The following is a 12,938-nucleotide window of genomic DNA, read 5'->3' as shown; positions in this document are numbered from 1 at the left end:
AATGGCTATGTTGCTGGACTCCCATGTAGTCGACCGCGGTTCATGTCCCGGACCTGGTGGCTTAAAACTCATGCCGGGCGCATGTGCATGTGTGTCCAGGATCCCAAGAGGAGAATGGAGGAGAAGGGATTGTGGCGTAGCCATCCACCCTGGGGGGTGATTTCTGTGTGGGATCCAGCTGCCTTAAGCACCATATTACCAGCTGGCCCTCATGTGCTTTGTTTTGTAAGTTGACTCTTTTAAAAAAAGAAATACTTTGAACTTTCTTTTTATTTTTTGGAGAGGTTTTTGCCATAGGGCACGTGTACTCGCCAGACAAAGACAGACAGACAGACAGAAAGCAAGAAATCACCCTCCAGAGGTGATGGCCATGCTGCCATCCCTTCTCCTCCATGCTTCTCTCGGGATCTTGGGCATGCACGCACATGCGCCTGGCGTGAGTTTTAAGCCACTGGGTCCAGGACGTGAACCACAGTTGACTACATGGGAGTCCAGCAACATAGTCATCATGCTAACTGCTGGTCCCATACTTTTCATGATTAATTTAAATGTTCTCTTTATTACTCTTACTGATGATAGAGTATGTATGAACATGTGCATACACGAGAGACAGAGAGAGGAGCACCCTCCACAGGGTTTGGGCACACCTTGCCTTTCTCCAGCACTATAGCCCATTGGATTTTAGGCATTCCTATGTGTGCCTGGTGTTTCACACTGACCAGGCCAGGAATTCAAACCATGGTTGCCATGTGAAATCCAACTTCTCTTGAGTAACACATTGCCACTGGGCCATGGAGTAGGCCCTAAATTCTCTCTCTCTCTTTTTTTTTTTTTTTGGAGAGATTTTCTGCTATGGGGTGTATGCACTTGCCAGAGAGACAGAATGTGAGAAATCACCCACCTCCTCCAAGAAGGAATGGCCACACTGCAGTCCCTTCTTCCCCATTCTCCTCTTGGGATCTTGGGCATGCATGCACTTGCGCCTGGCATGAGTCTTAAGTCACCTGGTCTGGGACTAGAACCACGGTTGACTCTGGGGAATCCAACAATATTATGTAACCATTATGCTATCTGCTGGTCCCCTAAATTCTTTTTTTAAAAATAGTTCATATGGGGGGGGCTGGCAGATGGCATGGTAGTTAAAGGCACTAGATTCCCATATGTGGTTCAAATCCTGGACCTGGTGGCTTGCTTTCCCATTTTCCCTCTCTCTCTCTCTGATCAAACTGGAAAAATAATAATAAATAAAGTTAAGTAAAAATAATTCCTTAAAAAAAATAGCTCACGTGGGCCAACAGATGGTGTGGGGATCCAAGGCAGCTGGATCCCACATGCCAACAGCATGGTGTAAACCCTGAACCCAGTGGCTTGAAAAACACACCAGGCACATGTGTGTACCCCAAATCCTGAGAGGAGAATGGAGAAGAGATTTCAGCATAGCTGTCCCCATGGGGGGTGCTTACTCACTTTCCTTCTCTTTCTCTCTTCAATAAGCACATATGCCCTATAGCAAATTTTAAAAAAAAGAAAATAGGAACCAGTAGATGGTGTAATGGCTATATCACTGGACTCCCATGTAGTCGACCGCTGTTTGAGTCCTGGGCCCGGTGGTTTCAACTCAAGCTGGATGCGTGTGTGCGTGCCCAAGATCCTGAGAGGAGAATAGAGGAGAAGAGATTGCGGCGTGGCCATCCCCCCTAGGGGGTGATTTCTCGCTTTCTATCTCTCTGTCTGTCTCTGTCTTTCTGGCAAGCACACGTGCCCTATAGCAAAAACCTCTCCAAAAAAAAAGAAAAATAAAATCCAGCAGATGGTGTAATGGCTATGTCGCTGGACTCCCATGTAGCTGACCGCGGTTCAAGTTCTGGACCCAGAGACACTCTGTCTCTCTCTGTCTGGCGAGTGCACGTACCCTATAGCAAAAAAAAAAAAAAAAAAAAGATAAAGGAAAAAAGAAAAGAAATAAACTTTAAAATAGATGAAATGAGATGAGTCACTGAAAGCCATTAGCACAATGCCTGACATAACAATATGTTATAAACATTTTCACATATAATTTGCTATTATTATTATTACAACACAGGTGTGACTGTCCCTGCCTCTCTGGTGCAATCACCCACCCTCGGCAGCACCCACACTGTAACCTTGTGGTCACACAGTATTGTGGCACTCTGTCATTTGTGGTACCTGCCTTTTCCACTGGACAAGTGTTTGCATAAGAAGTCTTTTTGGGGTTCCCTCCCGAGGGCTCTGGCTCAGGGCCATAGCCAAGGGCTCCTGGCTTCAGAGGGCCCTGCCCATGGAACCTGCGTAGCAGCACGAAGCTGGCGCAGTGAGGCCCAGGTCAAGGACAGGTTCTGGGCTGCATCCCTGCTGGCTGACCAGTGTGCTTCCCAGCGCTCCTCTTCTAACACATGCCTGACCCCCATGACCTGGGTAAGAGTCAACAACGGGTGAGGGCACAGGCCGAGTTTGACCCTCCCACAGGAGAGTCTCCCACTGTAGTCGGTGGCATGGCAGTAACACGATACTCTGGAATACTGGGCCCACATGGAAAAGTTCTAGGTTCGCATCCTGGGGTCTCCCTGTATGTGTTGGATGCATACACATGCCCACGATCTGGGTTGGCCAAGGCTGGGAGTGGATCATGGCATGAGAACCCTTTTGAGGTGCCTGTTTCTCTGTATGTCTCTGTCTCTCTCTCTCTCTCTCTCATGGAAGAAATGAATAAACAACAACAACAGCAAACTTGAGATAAACATCCTGACTTCTTGCTACTCTTCAAACCCTGGAGAGATCTGGGGCCCTGGTCTATATTTCTGCTTAGCACCTGGCCCTGGGGCCGCGCAGCGACCTCCCAGGCTGGGTCGGCACCAGCCCTCCTCCTGAGCCCTACCACTCCCGTTGACTAACCCCTAGCCCCTTTCATCTAAAGAATACATACTCTGACTGTTTTTGTGTTTCACTATTTTATGATGTGGCACTTCCTTTTGCACATTTTCATTCCACGTTATGTTTTGTTTATCCATGTCTGTGGAGCTGGTTCATTTCCTTTAAAAGCTGTTTGATCTTTTATTATATGAATAAACCACAGTTTTTTGTGCTCTTCCACTAAGACTGATGGGTGGTTGGATATTAGGTTGGATATTAAACTACCCATTTAAGGTTTATTTGGGTTTTCTGTTTCTTCCTGAATACACTTTGGTAAGTTATATTTTAAAAATAAAAGATTTCATCTAAGATTCCATACTTAAGGTTCTAAAGCATATCACGGCGCAGATCTCTGCATCATTCTAGTTTTCTCTGCTGAAGCCAACGCCATAGTTCAAGTCTCTGCTGTGTCTGTATTATTATCTTTTTCCTTTCCAATAGTTTTTATTTCTGCTTTTTTCTCTCTCTTTTCTTTTGCCAAGAGATTTATTAGGCTTTTTAAACAACCAGTTTTGTGGGCTCTCCTCACTTATTGCTTTGTTTTTTATTTTATGGTTTCCTTTATTCTACTTTTTTCTGGGATTTTTTAATGTTTTTTTCCCTCCTCTAACTTCCCAAGTTGGATGCCCAGTTCACTGGGATTTCGTCTTTATTTCTAGCACATGTGCTTAACGTTATACATTTTTCACTAAGTACTCCTGTAGCTTATCCTACCAGGTTTGCTGTATGGTATTTTCATTTCTTCTTCGATTGGTAAATACTCAAAGTGTATTTTAAAGTTTGACATGTCGGGATTTGCTTATGTTTCCTCCTGTTATTGTCTTGCCGTGAGAATGATTTCCTCTCTCTCTCCCTCTCTCTCTCTCTATATATATATATATATTCATGAAAACAACTTTGATACTTACTAAGATTCATTTTTGGCTTCATATATGATCTTTTTAAAAAATATTTATTTTAATTTTATTTATTGGGCTATCGGAAAAGTCATGATGTATTTTTCTATGCAAAAATGTGTCATGACTTTTCCAATGACCCAATATTATTATTTTTTTTTAAAAATTTGATCAGAGGGGGACTACAGTTTGCATGGTGGTTAGAGATGCTGGATTCCCACATGGCCAGGGTTCGAGTCCCGGACCTGGCGGCTTGCTTTCTCACTTTCCCTTTCTCTCTGTGTCTCTCTCTGGTCAAATTAAAAATAATAATGATAACAAATGGAAATAAATAAATAAATATGAAAAAAAACAACTGTCATTTAAAAAAAATTTGATCACAGGGGCTGGAAGGTGGTGTGGTGGTTAAGGTGTTGGACTCCCACATGGCCAACCATGGTTCGAGCCCCAGATCAGGGGGCTTCCTTTCTCACTGTCCTTCTCTTTCTCTCTCGGGTCAAACTAAACTAAACTAAAATAAAATATTTTCTGAGAGTTTTTTTTTTTTTTTTTTTTAGAGGGTTTTGCTATAGGGTGCGTGCATTAGCCAGAAAGACAGAGAGACACAGAGAGACAGAAAGTGAGAAATCAAACTCCCCCTCCCCCCGGAGGATGGCCATGACCCAATCCCTTCTCCATTCTCCTCTTGGGATCTTGGGCACGCATGCACATGTGTCCGGTGTGAGTTTAAGCCACCAGGTCCGGGACTCAAACTGCGGTCAGCTACATGAGAATCCAGTGACATAGTCTTTGTGCCAACTGCTGGTCTCAAAATAAATAATTATTAAAAAAATTAATTTGATCAGAGAGGGCTGACAGTTGGTGTGGTGGTTAAGGTGCTGGACTCCCACGTGGCCAATGGCAGTTTGAGGCCTGGACCTGGCAGCTTGCTTTCTTACTTTCTCTCTCTCTCTTACTCTGTCCCTCTCTGGTCAAATTAAAATAAATAAATAAATATAGTTAAATAAAATAATTCTTAATTTTTTTTTCTTGATCGGAGAGAGACGTTAAATAAAATAATTCTTAAAATTTTTTTTTTCTTGATCGGAGAGAGACGGGGGCGAGGGGAGGGAAGGTGAGAACGCTAACCACCAACTCTAGGACTCAAACTGTGGTGAGCTAGTGGGAGTCCAGCACCTTAAGCACAATCACTTGCTGACCCGTGGTCTCTTTAAATTTTATTTTAGGTTTTTGTCATAGGGCAAAAAGGAGAGAGACAGAGAGACTCAGAGAGAGGAGGAAAAGTGAGAAATCACTTCTCCAAGGAGGATGGCCATATTGCAATCCCTTTTCCTTTCTCTACTCGGGATTTTGGGCATGTATGCCTGAGTGCCTGGCATAATTTTCAAGCTGCTGGATCCAAGACTCAAACCATGGTCAGCCTGTGGAAGTCCGGCACCTCAACCACTATGCCACCTGCTGGCCCCAATATGGTCATTTTTGGAATACATTTTATATGTATTCTCTGTTGAACATGGGTGTTATGAAAGTTATTTAAAGCTTCTATGTTCTCTGTAAGTTTTTTCTGCTTGATGTAACTGTCAATTAGTGGAAGAGCTATACTGAAACCTCCCTCTGTGATTGTGGGTTTGTCAATTCTTGTAAGTTTTGCATTGTATACTTTGAGAGTGTTGTTATTTATGCATACTAGTTTAAATTATTTTATTTTCTCAGTCAGCTGATCTTTTTAAATATTATCTAGTGAGTCTATTTGTTTTTGGCCTTAAATTCTATTTAGATATGCCCACACTAATGTATAGGACAGACAGAAGCACACACACCAGCTTTCGTTTGCCTAGCATATTTTTCCTGATTATCTGTTCTAGAGTTAGCTTTTCCGAATATTTTCAGGTGAGCTGCTTGTAAATAGCACATAGTTAGTATATGGTTAGATATTATTAATGGCATGTAATCATCAGTAATATCTACCCTTCAATTGGCAAGTCAGTCCACTTTCTTTTTTTCTTTCTTTAGTTTTTGTTTTTTAGAGATTTTTCCTATAGGGTGCGTGTGCTTTACCAGAGAGAGAGACAGAAAGTGAGCAGTCACCTCCCTCCCCCAGGGGGGGATAGCCAGGCCATAATCCTTCTCTTCTATCCTCCTCTCGGGATTTAGGGCACAAATACATACACGCCCAGCATGAGTTTCAAGCCTCCTGGCCTGGGATTTGAACTGCTGTGGACCATGTGGGAGTCTAGTGCCTTAGCCACTATGTCACCTGCTGGTCCCAGTCCATTTTCATTGATTGCGATTACTGGTATACAGTAATTGGATTTATTTATGTCATCCTGTTTTGTGCTTATATAACATGGAAAAATGGAGGAGAAGGAATTGTGGCCTAACCAGATGATAAGAAAGTTCTCTCTACTTTAATCCTTAAGCGAAAGAAGCAAATTGAAACTAATCGGCCAGTAGTTATTTTAGAAAATAACTACTGTTATTTTTATTGTTCTTTCTTCCTGTCCTGGCCTTATAAGAAAAGTAACTGAAATGACCAGGGGATTTTTGTTCCTTGTTTTCTGCTTTCTCAGCCCTTCTCTTTCTATAAAAACGAAGCTCTTCTGCTGTGCTATTTTGAACATTTATTCTATTTTTTTAAATGAAGCGTCGCCCGAGTCTAGAATCACAAATAAAGCCTATCGAGATCATGAAACTACGCAGAGAAAAAGGCACTCTTTTACAGTTAGGAGGAGTGTACGTTAGGAGAGCCATCATGGGGAACAGTATAGAGGTTTTTCAGAAGACTAAAAATAGAACATGTGGGTGATCCAGCAACCCTACTACTGAGTAGATCCAAAGGGAAGGAAAGGAAATCCATGTGTCATAAAGATATGTGCACCCAGTGTTCACTGAGGCACTAGTCACAGCATCTAAGAGACAGACTCAACCCATGTGTCCATCAACAGGCAAATAGATAGAAAATGTGTATATACACTGTATGTAAAAATATAAAATACATACACATATACACGACGGAATACTATCCAGCCATCAAAAAGGATGAATCATTTGATGCTAAATGGGTAAGCCTGCCAGGACATTATGCTGACTGTAATAAGCCAGGCATAAAAAGAGAGATAACATATATTCTCTCTCATATATGGAAATTGTAAAAAAAAAAAAAATTAAAGGCTTCATTGAGCAATGAAGAATGATGGTTAGAGGCAGGGAAGTATGGGTGGAGATAGGGATGTTGATTCAGAGAAATAAAATACAGACGGATAAGAGGACTGACGTCTAGTGAGGTCAGTGCTACGTGCTGACCTATAGCTGTAGTGTACTGTTTAAGAGAAGTCAGAGCCCACATGGTAATTGTGGTTCAAATCTCAGCCTGGTCGGCCTGAAACATGCCAGACACATATATGAATGCCCAAGATCCTACGAAGTAGAGGATTGGAGGAAGGGGATAGTGGCTTGACCAGACCCTATGGAGGGTGCTCCTCTCTCCTTCTCTTTCTCTGTCATGCTCACCTGTGTGTACACATGCTCTGTCATGAATAAAGAAAAAATAGAAGCAAATACAATGCAATGGAGTGAACAAAGTTAGCAACTTCCTGTGTATTTCAGAATCCTCAACACTTTGTCCCCAACACAAAGTAATGACAAATGGTTGACATGATGGGTATACTAATTACCGTTCAGTCATTCCACGTTGTGTTTGTACTGACAAGCCACATTGTGCCCCCGCAAATTTTAATTAAGTATACTTAAATTCCTTTTTTTTTTTTTTGAGAGGTTTTTGCTATAGGGTGCGTGCACTCACCAGAAGAGAGACAGAAAGCGAGAAATCATCCCCTGGGGGATGGCCGCGCCGCAATCCCTTCTCCTCCATTCTCCTCTAGGGATCTTGGGCACACATGCACACGTGCCCGACGTGAGTTTAAGCCACTAGGCCTGGGACTTGAACCGTACTTGACTACATGGGAGTCCAGTGACATAGCCATTATGCCAACTGCTGGTCCCAAGTATACTTAAATTCTTGTAATGTCCTTTGCCAATTTTTTAAGACCGGTTTCGCTATAGGGCATGCATGCTCACTGGAAAGACAGAGAGAGAGAGAGAAATCACTCCCCTGGTGGGGGGATGGCTATGGCACGATCCTTTCTTCTCCATTCTCATCTCGGGATGTTGAGCGCACACACACCCCCAGCATGTGTTTTAAGCCACTGGGTCTGAGACTTGAACTGTGGTCGACTACGTGGAAGTCCAGTGACATAACCATTACACCATCTACTGGTCCCATCCTTCAACAATTTTTATCTGCAGAGGTCAGTCCCCTCTTTTTCTGGCATCCAGAGATTTTCTTTTCTTTCTTAGAAATTCACGTGTGCATTTGAAATACATTTTTACTATGTTTCATTGGCCATTTTAAGGATTTGGGGATGAGAAAATAATCTGGTTATTTTGGAAGCAAAATCAGGTATTACCTTAGCTATTGAGCATTTGAAATGTGACTGTAGAACTGATTTTAAATTTTAATTTGAAATTTTTTTAGAGATTTTTGCTATAGGAAATGTGTGCTCATCAGACAAACAGAAAGACAGAGACAGAAAGCAAGAAATCCCCCACCCCCCAACCCCCGGGGAGGGGGATAGCCACATCACAATTCCTTCTCCTTCATTCTCCTCTCAGGATTTTGGGCACAAACATACACACACCCAGCGCGAGTTTCAAGTCCCCGGGTCTGGGACTTGAACTGCAGTCAGCCATGTGGAAGTCCAGAGATGTAAACATTATACCATTTGCTGATCCACATTTTTTACTTAATTTTAATCAACTTTCATTTAAATTTAAGTAGCCATGTGTGGCTTACAGCTTCCATGTTGGACAGAGCTGCCTTGGAGAGGAAGAGGAGCTCATAGCACTCTGTGGGCAGGGCAGGTTCGGGGCACGCACACGACCTGCATTCCAGCCCCACCCTTGTCTAGGTCCTTGATGGAGGTCAGGATGGAAGAATTTGGCTTGATCTAGATTCCATTCTGTGGATTTGGACCTATGGTGACCGGGTGAGTCAGCCCGGAGGGCAGGCCTAGGGGAAGCCTCGGGCTCTGTATTAGGCCCCGCCCACTTATTGACTGGCCAGCTGGGCACACGGTTGACAAGGATCAGGAACACTGTGAGTGACAGGACCCAGATGGCCTTTTTTGCCTTTTCAGACTTGGCGTCCTTATCTCCCTTGTTTGGTCCTCAGCCTTTTCCTGGTCCACAAACTCTCTACTCCAGGGACCCTCGCACACTCAGGGCTGTCTCTCTGGGCCAGCAGGAGGTGGGGGAGCAATGGAGGCAGATCTGTAGGACAGGACAGAAATGACAGCTTCACAACTAAGGGCCTGACTTCTGTTGTCAGGGAATATCGTAGGGTCCGGAGAGTGGTGCAGCAGTGCAACCCAAGACTCAGGGAAGCTGACCCACATGGGAACGTTCCAAGTTCGAGTCCAGAGACCTCCCTGAGAACGTGTGGCACACGTGTCCCCGTAACTCTGGGCTGGCTAAGGCTGGTGTGGATTGTGGCTTCAAGACCCTGTTGGTGGTGGTGTCTCTGCCTTTCTTGCTCACTCATGGAAGGAATAAATAACTTTAAAAAAAAAAAAAAAGGAATATTGTGCTATTTAATCTAATAAGATTTAGATTAAAGTTCAGCAAATTTGGAGGCACCTCCTATAATCCCAGGCTGAGGACTTACGCTCTCTATACACATTGTTTTAAAGAAGAATTTTTTCTTTAGAATTATTGTGCTTAACTTTTTTTTTTAAATTAGTTTATTTAGCTTTATTTATTTATTTTAATTTGACAGAGAGGAACAAAATGAAAGAGAAAGAGACAGTGAGAAAGCAAGCCACCAGGTCCGGGACTGAAACTGCAATCAGCCACGTGGGAGTCCAGCGCCCATAGCCACCACGCCACCTGCTGGCCCCCTCTATACACTCATATTCCGTCTTTACAACGTCCAATGTAATGACTGAGGCCTAAGGAGGGAGAGCATTGTGCAGACCACCCGCCAGCTTTCATGCCGAGCGGCTGCTGATGGCTTTGGGAGGAGACGGTCCCCGCGTCCAGGCACCCCTCTGAATGTGCTCTTTTCCCCTTGGCCTAGCTCCGAGGTTTTCACAGCAAAGACATGCAGAAGCGGGATCACCTCTGAACTTCCCTTTTTTTTTTTTTTGGAGAGGTTTTTTGCTATAGGGCACGTGCGCTCACCAGACAGAGAGACATAGAGACAGAAAGCGAAAAATCACCCCCCAGGGGGGATGGTCATGCCACAATCCCTTCTCCTCCATTCTCCTCTCGGGATCTTGGGCACGCACGCACAGGTGCCCGATGTGAGTTTTAAGCCACCGGGTCCGGGACGCAAACCGCGGTCAACTACGTGGTAGTCCAGTGACATAGCCATTACAGTAACTGCTGGTTCCCAACCTCTGAACTTCCTTTCTCACCTTCTCTGTCACTTTTTTCAATTGTCAGAAGATGCATGTGCGAGAGAGAGAAACATGAGAGGGGGGAGGGAAAAAGCACCCCCTAACCCCTGGTAGGGCACGGCCATCCCACAATTTCTTCTCCATTTCTCCATCCTGGAAGGATCTGGGGCATGCAGACTTGTGTCCAGCATGTTTTTGTTTTAAGAATTATTTTATTGGACCAGCAGATGGCATAATGATTATGTCACTGGACTCCCACATGGCTGACCATGGTTCAAGTCCCAGACCTGGAGGCTTGAAACGCACGCCAGGTGCGTGTCCAAAGTCCTGAGAGGAGAATGGAGGAGAAGGGATTGCGGTGTGGCCATTCCCCCTAGGGGGGTTGATTTCTCGCTTTCTGTCTCTCTCTGTCTCTCTGCCAAGCGCATATACCCTTATAGGGAAAAAACCTCTCTAAAAAAATTTTTTTTAATTTCATTTTATTCATCATTGTTATTTATTTATTTATTTATTTTTAATTTGACCAGAGGAGACACAGAAAGAGAGGGAGGGAAAGTGAGAAAGCAAGTTGCCAGGTTTAGGACTCAAACTATGGTCAGTCATATGGGAGTCCAGTACCCAACATCACACCACCTGCTGGCTACTCCAGCATGTTTTTCAAGCCGCCAGGGAAGGGCTCCAAACTGTGGTTGGCCACATGTGTTCTGGCTTTCTTAACCTCTAGGCTACAGGGCCAGCCCCCCCCTTTTTTTAATTCACCAGAGAGAGAAAGCAAATCACCAGATCTGGGACTTAAACCATGGTCAACCACATGGGAATCCAACATCCTAACCACCACGTCATCTGTTGGCCCCAGCAGGGCCGGCCCTTCTTTCTCTTCCTTTCTTCCTTCTTCCTTCTTCCCTTCTTTTCTTCCTTCCTCCTTCCTGACTTTCCTTCCTCTTTCTCTTTCCTTCCTTCTTTCTTTCTTTTTTTAATTTATTTCTTCCATGAGCAAGAAAGAGAGTGAGACAGCAGCCCCCAAAAGGGCCTTGACTCTGTGATCCACCTCCACCTCCAGCCAGCCTTGACTCTTGGCTCTTGAGCAAGCTCAGCGTACTCAGGAAGGTCTCCAGATGCAAACCCTTTGGAACCTCCCATGTGGGTCAGCCTCGCAGTGTATCATTTTATTGCCATGCCACAGTTGTGCCCTTTGAACTTTTTTCTTTTTTTCTCCTCAAAGGGAGTGGATACTCATCAAAGAGAGACAGAAACAGAGAGAGATTAGAGGGAAAAAGCACACCTGGTGGGGTGTGGTCACACCACAATCCCTTCTGCATTTCTGTATCGCATCAGGATTCTGGTCATGCATGCACATGTGCCTGGCATACTTTTTAAACTGCTTATTTTAAAACAAAAGCAAATTAAACACTGTTGGATGCCTGCCACAGAGCAAGTCATCCCTGGGGCCCGAGGCTGGAGGTGAGCGAGGAAGCGTTGTGCTCATGCAGGGTGCAGTGCAGGCGGCTGGCCTCAGGTAGTGGTATGGGAGGGTGGAGGACAGTGGCCTGATTTCAGTGATGCCCAGAGGTGGGCTCCCTTCTGGAGTCTTGGTGACTAGGCACATTTGGAAGGTGGAGTCATGGGCGAGGCCTAGGTGTCAGGCATGGGCCACTGGATGGGTCAGGATGATCTCTGGACATGGAGCCACAAAGAGGGGTGGGATGCTGGGGACGGAAGGAGCCCATGTCCGGGCACGTGGCCTTTGAAGAACCTTTGGTCCTCCAGTTCCAGACCGGAGCTCCAGAGAGGATCTGGGCTAGGATCCCTGGGGAGGGCTTGTCTTGCTGGGGGTGGAGCTCTCTGGGAAGAGTCCAAGGGTCAGGAAATGGCTGAGGACAGAACTTGGGGGTGGGATGGGGAAGGAAAGATAAGGCTTTTAAGAGCAAGAGTGGTCATTGGGGTTCTACTGCACTGGGTGTTCCTAATTTTTTTTTTTTCTGATTTTTTTCAACTTTGCGTCTCACCCCCAAATAAATAGTCCGGGCCTAATGCAAAGCCCTGAAGCTTCCCCTAGGCCTGCTTTCCAGGTCACTGGCCCACTCATCAACCTCTTTTTAGGTCCAACTCCACAGAATGGAATCTAGGCCAACCCAAATCCATCCGAGCTGACCTCCATCAAGGATCTCAGAGACTTGGGTGAGGGTGGATTTGGAATGCAGTTGTGGCCATCCTGTGACCTGAGCCTGCCCACCCATGGGGTGGTGTGAGCTCCTTCTTCCTCTGCAGGGGGAAGGAAAAAATGACCTTTCTTGAGCAGTTACTACATGCTGCTGTGCGGATCAGGTGATATGGAGTCAGACATATGTTGTCCTTGTGTTACGCTGACCACCGCGACGGTCTGACAGCGCTCATCCACGCGTTCATCACCCAGGGTGCACCAGCGGACATTCACTCATAGCCCCTGTGGCCCTGACACCGTTAGATCTCTGGGGTACGAAGTCTAAGACCAAGGAACTGCATCAGCACTAAGGGAGCAGGCTGTGTGTTGTTTTCCAAACAGCATGGTCACCTGTACCTTCACCCCAATTCTGGCCCAAACTTCCATCCAGATTTTGATGTCCAATTTAGGGACCAGAGCAGAATTCTGGCACGGGCAGTAAGGCGAGGAAGCATA

The sequence above is a fragment of the Tupaia chinensis genome, unplaced genomic scaffold (assembly GCF_000334495.1).
Source record: "Tupaia chinensis unplaced genomic scaffold, TupChi_1.0 Scaffold000429_1, whole genome shotgun sequence".
NCBI lineage: Eukaryota > Metazoa > Chordata > Mammalia > Scandentia > Tupaiidae > Tupaia > Tupaia belangeri.
The sequence above is the reverse complement of the archived record's forward strand: the minus strand, read 5'-3'. Positions refer to the sequence as shown.